Below are 10,145 nucleotides of genomic sequence, written 5' to 3'. Positions count from 1 at the left end.
GCCACTATTGGAGCCAAAATGCCTTCCCATCCTTAATGTTGTGTTCCTAGTGAATGAGCCCATATGTGGAAGCCTGCAGCAGGTAGTCAGATCTCAGTAGCATGTCACCAGCAATGTACCTGATCAGGGTCACACCCCAGACTGATCACTAGACGTGTGCAGATCTCCAGATGATGCACTTAACCAGAGATCTGTGCTCTGAGCCATTACAGGCTAAACAGCAGCATATACTCACAGCAAGCATCCTTCCTAGCTAGCTCTGCAGCTGTGGGTGATGACGAAGCAGATGGTTTGTATACAGTACTGCCGGGCTGCTGTTCTCAGAGCAAAAACCTTACTGTATGCTCTGACAGAGCATCCATGTGAGCGCGGTAAAGCAGTGGAGAATGCCCCCAGCTCCCTCTACTGGCCAGGCGTGTGTATAGCACTGGGCCAGCACGATGCATTGTGGGAGGCGATTTGAATAAAAGGCGGGTGCTGTGAACAGACGTTTGCTAGAGATGGAGTATTCCAGAAAACGGAGAATCCGCAGAGCGTATGTTATGGCTCGCTACAAGCGGTGAGCGGACAATGTGTGATGTTGCACAGGCTGTGGGTGGTAAGGTCCCTAGTGCAGCCGGCCGGGGCCCCCCTCCCTCACCTAGGGGCATGGCCGTTTCTAGTGCGGGCGCCCTGAGCGCTGTTTGGAGGGGGGAGCCGTGGGGAGGGCAGCCCGACCTCACCCTCCCTTCCTCTCCCCGCCGCGAGGCACCAAGCACACCACGTGGCCGCTTGGGGCCTCAAGGTCTTAGGGGCCTCGGCAGCTCCGTGACGTCACTGTTTTCCCGCAGCCCGCGGGGCTGTCAGAGCAGAGCAGGGCTACGGGAAGATGGCCGCCGCCGCAGCCCTGCTCTGGAGACTATTTATGTCTCCAGTACAGGGCTTCGGGTGGCCATCTTCCCGTAGCCCTGCATTCGATCAGAGCGGGAGATTGGAGGAGGGAGGGAGCTCCGTGGGAACTGCGCGCCTGAGGAGCCGGCCAGGAGACTGGGAGAGAAGACTTCTGCCAGTGCCAGGTGAGTAAATTCTTTTCTTTTTGCAGCCCTAATTGCGTTTATCTGCTGAAAATGTGCCCTAATTGCGTTTGTTTTCTTTACAGTGTTTATGGAGGCAATGGCTGCCAATATGTACTGAATTGCAAGAATCTGGAGGGTAAGCGGGCACCTTAGGGGGGCGCCGGCCTCCCATCCTATCCTTAAGGTGACGGTTTCACTATTGATTTAGTGTGTGCGCACACCGGGTGCTCTTAGCGTGATACATTACACCCTATGTGAAGCATTTCTGCTTTATCTTACATGCTTCACTGGATATATTGGATGTGCCTGCCTCAGAAGGAAAGGACGTTAAACAGAGTGCAGCAGACTATATTGAATATTGCTGTTACCTTTGGACGAGAGGAGACTATGCAGCCATGTGTATGCTCGCTTGAAAAAGGGATAAGTACTGTCACAAGTTTATTCCCATTGAGCGCAGCTTTCTGCTTGAGTTTTGATAGTTGGGCTATGGCAGTAAAAAGTACAAATCCAGCCCTGGGCAGTGGTCTGGTGATCTTGAAATGGCTATACAGTAAATTGTGTGACCACCAAATAGATGTAGGATTCTTATATGGCCTGCACCAAAATGGAAAAGGTGGCACATTAGTAGATGATATGGGGCTTGGTAAAAGCTGGTCACATCAGAAACGAGACATGCAACCTCTCCCTTAACCCCCCTACATACTGAAACATGAGCAACAGTTTGGTGCCCAGTGCTGTACAGTCTTATCTAGCCTCTACGCTAACAAAGTATTCTGTTGCTGTGGAGGGAGGAGAGACTGGCAAGACAGAGCTGGTAGGGCAAGTAGAAGAACCATGCCTCAAGGATACTCTCCACGGCCTCGTTATCATGACAACCATGATCACAATCCCTTTTTTCACTATAAGACATTGTGATCGGAATCCGTGATCAGTCCTCGGTCAGATTTCAATCAAGGATTCTGTCAGCAAGAGCAGATTCTTTGTAGATGTGTGTAAAGGCAAAGAGGAAGCAAATAATGTCAACCTCAGATCAATAGATGAGTTTCAGAAGAAGGCCAACAAAATACACCCAAGAGAGGAAGTTAAGGGCAGAATAGAAAAACTTCTACAGCAGCTGAATCTTCAAGGAGAACAGGAGTCAGGACAAGGCTGATGTCTATGTTGAAGTTCTGGGCAGTGGTCTGATCTTTAAACGGCTATACAATAAACTGTGTGAGCACCAAATAGGTGTGCCATTCTTATTTGGCCTGCACCAAAATGGAAAAGGTGGCATATTAGCAGATATGGGGCTTGGTAAAAGAGCTGGTCATCAGGAACAACTGTACTCTGTGGGAAGATTAGACATGTGAAGGAGTTTCATAGCCCAGGACCCTCTGACTGCTACAGGCCATGGACAAGAGCCTCTTCACAGGGAAGCGCTTGTTCATGTTCTACTGGGCATGCTTTACCTGACAGTAGGCATGCAACCTCTCCCTTAACCCTCATCCATACTGCAACCTGAGCAACAGTTTGGTGCCCAGTGCTGTACAGGCTCTTATCTACACTAAACTTATTCTGTTGCTGTGGAGGGAGGACGGGGGACAATGGCAAGACCGAGCTGGTGGGGCGAGTAGAAGAACTATGCCTGTGGTTGGCCAAGACCATTTGCCAGGCTGACCATTTGCTGTCTCATAGGAGGAGATCAGGGGCTGCTGTACACAGAGCCGGGCCGAGGCAGAGGCTGGGGAGGCTCCAGCCTCAGGGCGCAGTGTAGGAGGGGGTGCACAATTCATTCAGCTGTCATTCGCAATTGTGTTTGAAGCAGAACGAAATAAGAAAAGGTGATACATGGCAGCGACTGCAAGCCAGATAAGTAGAGATTAAGGTGTTGGGGGCCCTGGGGCACCTCTTAGTGTAATAGCAATCAGTGTGTGACGGCTGGGGTGGGACGGATGGGGGGGGCACACTTTGCTGTCTCAGCCTTGGGTGCTGAAGGACCTTGTCCCACCTCTGGCTGTACACAAGGTAGATTCTCAGCAGAGGCAGCTGACATGTACAAGGCTTTGCTATCAAATTGTACCGACTATATTTGCTAATCTGGTTTCATATTATGAAGTATGCTTGGTATGCCTATAGTAATTGTGTGTTTTGTTTTTATAGATGTTTGTAAAGGCAAAGAGGAAGTGAAGAATGTCAACCTCAGATCAATAAAATAATTTTCAAAAGGCCTACTACATACAACCTAGTGAGGAGCTCAAAGGCAGAATAGAAAAATTAAGCTCTACAGCAGCTGGGCAGTGGTCTGATCTGCAAAGAGCTATATGATAAGTTGTATGAGCCTAAAATAGGTGTAGTATTCTTATATGGCCTGCACCAATATGGAAACTGTGGCATATTAGCAGATACAGGGCTTGGTAAAAGAGCAGGTCATCAGGAGCAACTGTACTCTGTGGGAAGATTAGACACGTGAAAGGAAGTTTCATAGCCCAGGACCCTCTGACTGCTACAGGCCATGTACAAGAACATCTTGACAGGGAAACACTTGTTCACGTTCCAGTGGGCATGTAGACAGTAAGACACGTAACCTCTCCCTTAAAGGGCCTCTGTTGCGAAAATCTTAACATTTAAAATATATGTAAACATATACAATTAAGTACATTTCTTCCTGAGTAAAATGAGCCATACATTTTCTCCTATGTTGCTTTCACTTACAGTAGGTAGAATTCTGACAGAACCAACAGGCTTTGGACTAGCCCATCTCCTCATGGGGGGGTTCACAAGGATTTTTTTTATTCTCAAAATGCACTCCGTGAATGGCAGTTGCTCCGCCTAACTGCCCCAAAAAAGTGTGCGTTGAACAGGGAGGCTGGTCAGCATGTTTGTATAAATCTTTTTTGGGAGTGTCTATATAAAGAATAATAGCCATGCTGAGAATCCCCTATGGAGAGATGGACTAGCCCAAAACCTGTCAATGATACGGAAGTCGAGAGAATTATCGATTCCGTATCGTTCTGCAACGCAGAGCAGAATGTTGCCTGGTTTTAAAATGTGCAGCCAGATGTCTTTCCCTTCACTCTGAAAGAGAGCAGAGCCATCCCCCACACTGACTGAGAGCAGAGCCACCCCCCACACTGACTGAGAGCAGAGCCATCCCCCACACTGACTGAGAGCAGAGCCATCCCCCACACTGACTGAGAGCAGAGCCATCCCCCACACTGACTGAGAGCAGAGCCATCCCCCACACGGACAGAGAGCAGAGCCATCCCCCACACTGACTGAGAGCAGAGCCATCCCCCACACTGACTGAGAGCAGAGCCATCCCCCACACGGACTGAGAGCAGAGCCATCCCCCACACTGACTGAGAGCAGAGCCCTCTCCCACACTGACTGAGAGCAGAGCCCTCCCCCACACTGACTGAGAGCAGAGCCCTCCCCCACACTGACTGAGAGCAGAGCCCTCCCCCACACTGACTGAGAGCAGAGCCCTCCCCCACACTGACTGAGAGCAGAGCCCTCCCCCACACTGACTGAGAGCAGAGCCCTCCCCCACACTGACGGAGAGCAGAGCCCTCCCCCACACTGACGGAGAGCAGAGCCCTCCCCCACACTGGAGAGCAGAGCCCTCCCCCACACTGGAGAGCAGAGCCCTCCCCCACACTGGAGAGCAGAGCCCTCCCCCACACTGGAGAGCAGAGCCCTCCCCCACACTGGAGAGCAGAGCCCTCCCCCACACTGGAGAGCAGAGCCCTCCCCCACACTGGAGAGCAGAGCCCTCCCCCACACTGGAGAGCAGAGCCCTCCCCCACACTGGAGAGCAGAGCCCTCCCCCACACTGGAGAGCAGAGCCCTCCCCCACACTGGAGAGCAGAGCCTTCCCCCACACTGGAGAGCAGAGCCATCCCCCACACTGGAGAGCAGACCCATCCCCCACACTGAATGAGAGCAGACCCATCCCCCACACTGACTGAGAGCAGACCCATCCCCCACACTGACTGAGAGCAGACCCATCCCCCACACTGAAGGAGAGCAGACCCATCCCCCACACTGAATGAGAGCAGACCCATCCCCCACACTGACAGAGCAGAGCCATCCCCCACACACTGAATGAGAGCAGACCCATCCCCCACACTGACTGAGAGCAGACCCAGCCCCCACACTGAAGGAGAGCAGAGCCATCCCCCCCACACTGACTGAGAGCAGACCCAGCCCCCACACTGAAGGAGAGCAGAGCTCCTTCACACCTAAGTGAGGAACAAATGTAGCTCTGGGAAGGCAACAGCATCAGATAACATTCCCCCTCCTAAAGCGCTTCCCTCTAAAATGTTCCCTCCGAAATGTTGAATAAGACAATAGACAAACTTTCTTTATTAACAATCCAAGAGGTGTTCATCACAGACAGAAGACATTTTTCTGGTTCCTAAAAAAACAGCCTAATAGCTCATCCAAGTTACAGCATTCTAGCGGCTATGGAAAGTTATTCGGCGTTCGCTTTGCGCACGTTACCTTATCGCTATTTGGCATCATTTGCTCAAATATCGGCCGCAGGTTACAAATCTGCCCTTGGATTCGCTGTGCACTAATCCAGACAGAAATGGTGCAGGTTATTGGTTAATTGTGTCATTCTGTGCTTGTACAAAATCCTGCCCATCAAGCTCCGCAGGAGGTAAAAAAAACTTCCCATCTTACTAAAAAGGACAGCCCCAAACTCAGATTCTATATAAAAAAAAAAAAAAAAAAAAAAAAAAAGGTTCGGGCAGTACTGACCCCTCCCAGTCTCCAAAATTCCAACAACTACCACACCCAGACATGGAGATCAGAGCACATGGACTTTCATAATATGCTTTGTTTCAAGGAATCTGATATCAATGCCTGTATTTGAACTGGACTTTGAGGAAATATCCCCCACACACTGCATTTGGCAAGTAAATCTTTCACAGTTTTACCTTTTATTTTATGCTTTGTGTTTATGTTAATTGGTGTATGTAAATGTGTGTAATGCATTGGTTATTAAAACTTTAAAAATCCTTTTACAGTTATGACCTATTACTGAACATACAGAACCGTACTTGCTCCTCCGAAAAAAAAACGTTACCTTGTGTCCTATATTATCTTATATGTAGAATCCGTATGCTTCAATCGGGCACAAAAACAGATCTGGTGCCAATCCCTGCATACAGCTAAGGGTTAAGTTACAGTTTTCTTAGTGTGTTAAAATAGTTACAGCCGTGCGCTGACTCACACGTGGTGGCAAGCTTTTGAATTGTAGATGTGTGGAGAAAATTTTGGAGTCAGAACGCTCCTGTCGGCTACTCTGTTCATAGATTGCGAATCCACATATGGGCATCTATGCGCAAAGTGACAGCGACACTGAATTTCTGACTGAGCGATGGACATATCTCCGCAGCACGTGGACGTTGTGCAGCAGAATGTAACAAGAATGTAACAAGGGCAATCCACCACGCGCAGGAGGGAGGATCAGAACACCGGGGAAACAGCTGCAGGGCACAATGTAGCTATTTCAGACCGGGCACTCATTGCACCATCTCTGCAGGCAGCGAGGCTCACTGCTCTCCTGGTGTGACGTAGCTCACTGGCCTGGATTCCTCTTGTCATTGGCAGAAGACCGGTGCTGGGCGGTGTGATTGGAGCCCTGGAGGGGGAGGAGCCGGGGATAGAATTATAATGCGTCGCTTATAGTTTCCAGATCTATAATCTTACTAATATATCACTTTTAGCCTCCTTGGCGATATGATTACTTCCAGATATTATTTAAAAAGCAGTGCAATTTTTACACAAGCTTTGAGACCCTAAAGCATTCATATACATCTAGATAGATCTGGGGCAGCCCTGCACATTCCACACCTTCCATGGATCCATCTTGGGATAACCACTCTGAGCTACATATATCTGTTCCGAGCCTGACTCGGGGTTACCACCAAGGAGGTTAATATTACCGTTATTTTAAGATTTTAATGCGTATGTGATTGTAAGGCTATTCACATATATAAAACTTTCTATTTATAATATTTGTATGTGATTTTAAGGCTATTCTATTAAAAATATATACATTCTATTCATGTTCTAGTGAAGTATTTCAAGGATTAAATATATGGTTTATGTGTGTGTAAGGGTGTTTGTGCAGTGGGGATGGTTAGGGCTAGGCACCACCAGGGGGATGGTTAGGGCTAGGCACCACCAGGGGGGGTTGGTTAGGGCTAGGCACCACCAAGGGGGTTGGTTAGGGCTAGGCACCACCAGGGGGATGGTTAGGGCTAGGCACCACCAGGGGGATGGTTAGGGTTAGGCACCACCGGGGGGGGGGGGGTTAGGGATAGGTACAGGGAGGGTTCTGTGTGGGAGTAGGTTTAGATAGTTACAGTACAATATTTGTAATATATACAATTTGTGTATTTTCACAAAGGGGGGGGGGGGTCTATGGAGAGATCTGTGTGAGACGACAGTTAGGTATAATTGTAAAATACCTATTACTATGCTTAATACAAGTGTAAATATTGTTTGTTGTAGACGCCATTTTGCCTTTTCATTTCCGATAATGGTTTGTTATAGGCGGTAATTTTGCTGTTTAATTTCAATTTATTCAGACTCAGCACTAGATTTACATTTACAAGCTATGAACAAAAGATAGTTATAGATAAAAAAAAACGTATAATTTCGGCTATATGCCACGCCCTTTTTTCCAGGCGCCCTTTGTATGCACGCCAACAAACAAGCTGACACATTGCATTCCAGCAGATCTGGAGGTGTGTTTAGCTTCTAAGGAGGACAATGGTTGATTTGCATATTTCAGCAGTGATGCATTGTGGGAGACATCTCAGGAGCCAACTCCAACCTGTATTATCGCAAATACTTTGTTTTGAGAAAGCAAACTTGTTTTCCATGAAAATTCATTCAACCACTTTTTGCACAGAAATCCAGCAGGGAGGTTAAACATCCTATTTTCTTTTTTTTAATTAAATGCATTTTTTTCCCTTGTTGCTGCATAATGGCCTAAATGTCACGCAGGGGGACAAGCTGGGCCAGTCCCACCATCCGGTAGGTTTACTTTTTCTGAAATGCTGTCACTGACCTTTGCATAAATGTGTTTAGTTGGGTGTCTGTATAATTCCATGTTTGATTTTGCCCTGGTTGTTGGGTACTGGTTTATACAGGCAGCTGAGCACATACTGGCCACCATCAGAGCACTGTGTGCACTACAGTTATGGAACATCTACTCCCACCTTACCTGTTCCTGTTAAGTCTGAAACACCCCCCCCCCCCCCCATGTGTCTGATCCGGTCCTGTTTATATTTAACCACAACTTACACAAGGTGACTTAGCTGTGTCTTGAGCATGATTTGGGGGGGGGGGGGGGGGGGGAGGTTGTACACTGTTACACACTGTATATTGCGTCTGACAAAGTTAATTGGCTGAAAACATTAAGCACCTACTGTAATACTGTATATAGTTTAGTATCACCTCTCATCTCCTTCCATCCCAGACCTGTTAGTTCTGATCTGACATTGCTCATACTCACACAAGAGCTGATATCTTTGTAGTCTCAATGCTAGAGCATCTGCAATCTGTCTGTTTAGTGGTTCCAATGGACGTTTGTACGGTCTTATTGTAGACATGTTTAATACCTTTACAATGTCACATGACTGCCGGTACTTGTGATAGATGGGCATTCACACGTAACTAACCAGTCAGACTGCACTAGTAATTAGGTGTTCACAGGCTTACAGGTGCCACATGTGTGGTCTGCACCAGTGCAGTTTCTAGGCTAAAATGCACCCAGGGCGAGGGTGTAGCTTCCAGCTAAACAGGAAGCAGCATGTGTATCAGTGTGTAGGCAGAGGAGACCGGCGGAGAGAGCGGCGATTGGATTGCAGGGAGGCGAGTTGTATACAGCGCCTCCTGCCTGCTCACTCTGCATCTGAGGGGGGGGGGGAGCAGGAGGGCGGCCCGGGAGAGGAGAGGGAGGGACAGAGAGGTCGGGCTGCCCTCCCCGTGGCACCGGCTCCCCCCTCCATTACAGCACCCCCCCTCCAAACAGCGCTCAGGGCCGCAGCACACCCCGCACGGCCCTAGAAAACGGGCATGGTCTGCACTAATTACTCCAAAGCCATATTTTTAATCTGTGCAAAAACATTTTATGGCAGTCTTGCACCATCTGAGGAGCCCAGCTTTTATCTTCTGCACATACTCTTATGGCCTAAAGATACACGAGATCCCTGGGAATGCACCTGATAATGCAGCCAGGTTGGTAATATGCAGACATTGGAAAATTCACAAGAGGTACCATCCATGGTGGAGTGTCACGGAAGAGCCGTGAGACCAGAAAACGCAATCGCTTTCCTGAACAGATTGTCATTGCGTTGCCAGCTCAAAATCTGATGTCTAGGGGAGTCTTTTGGAAATCTAGCTTTCATAGCTACAAGAGGAAGCCTTCATGAAGCCTGTTTAGATTGTCCCAAGGTTTTGTTTAATTAGCAAGGAACAAAGTATTTCCTGTCACAGGCAGATCACAGCTAAGTGTGAGCTTACCATTTGGAAAGGATACCATTTGGTGAGCCCCAGCAAAGGTTGCTTCCTAGCAAGTCTCACTCAGATAATTACCACACCAAAAGTCTGCTTTCATCCAAGGGAAGCTAGCTCCACAGGGGCTGCTGGAATGCTGGTATCCAGTAGCCAGTGCGGCACCACTGGAAAGCAGATTTAAATGCTTGTGTTTTATGATTTGTGTCTGTTAAATGAAAACCGTGTATGGCACAGCTATGAAATAGTCTTATTCGTTAAAATCTGCCCAATGTGCTGATATAAAATTCATAAAAATAACCTTTCCGGTTATTGAGGTATTCACCTTCTCGGTGACAAGACCTGATGCAGCCTTCATGAAATAGGTCATATGAATCGGTATTTTCTGAGGAATATGAATCTGACTGTTGTGTGTGCAGGAAGCGCAAGCCAAGATATGAAAACTCATTTGGTGGGCACCAGGAACCCACCTAGGAGGTTAACTGCACCCTGTCCAGCCCCTGGGCAGAACCTGAGACTCCACCCAAAATTGTGGTTTATTCAAAAGTGTTTGCCAGGGCCTCCTCCTGCAGTTCT

Source organism: Hyperolius riggenbachi, chromosome 7 (genome assembly GCF_040937935.1).
Source record: "Hyperolius riggenbachi isolate aHypRig1 chromosome 7, aHypRig1.pri, whole genome shotgun sequence".
Taxonomy (NCBI): domain Eukaryota; kingdom Metazoa; phylum Chordata; class Amphibia; order Anura; family Hyperoliidae; genus Hyperolius; species Hyperolius riggenbachi.
Note: the sequence above shows the minus strand (reverse complement) of the source record.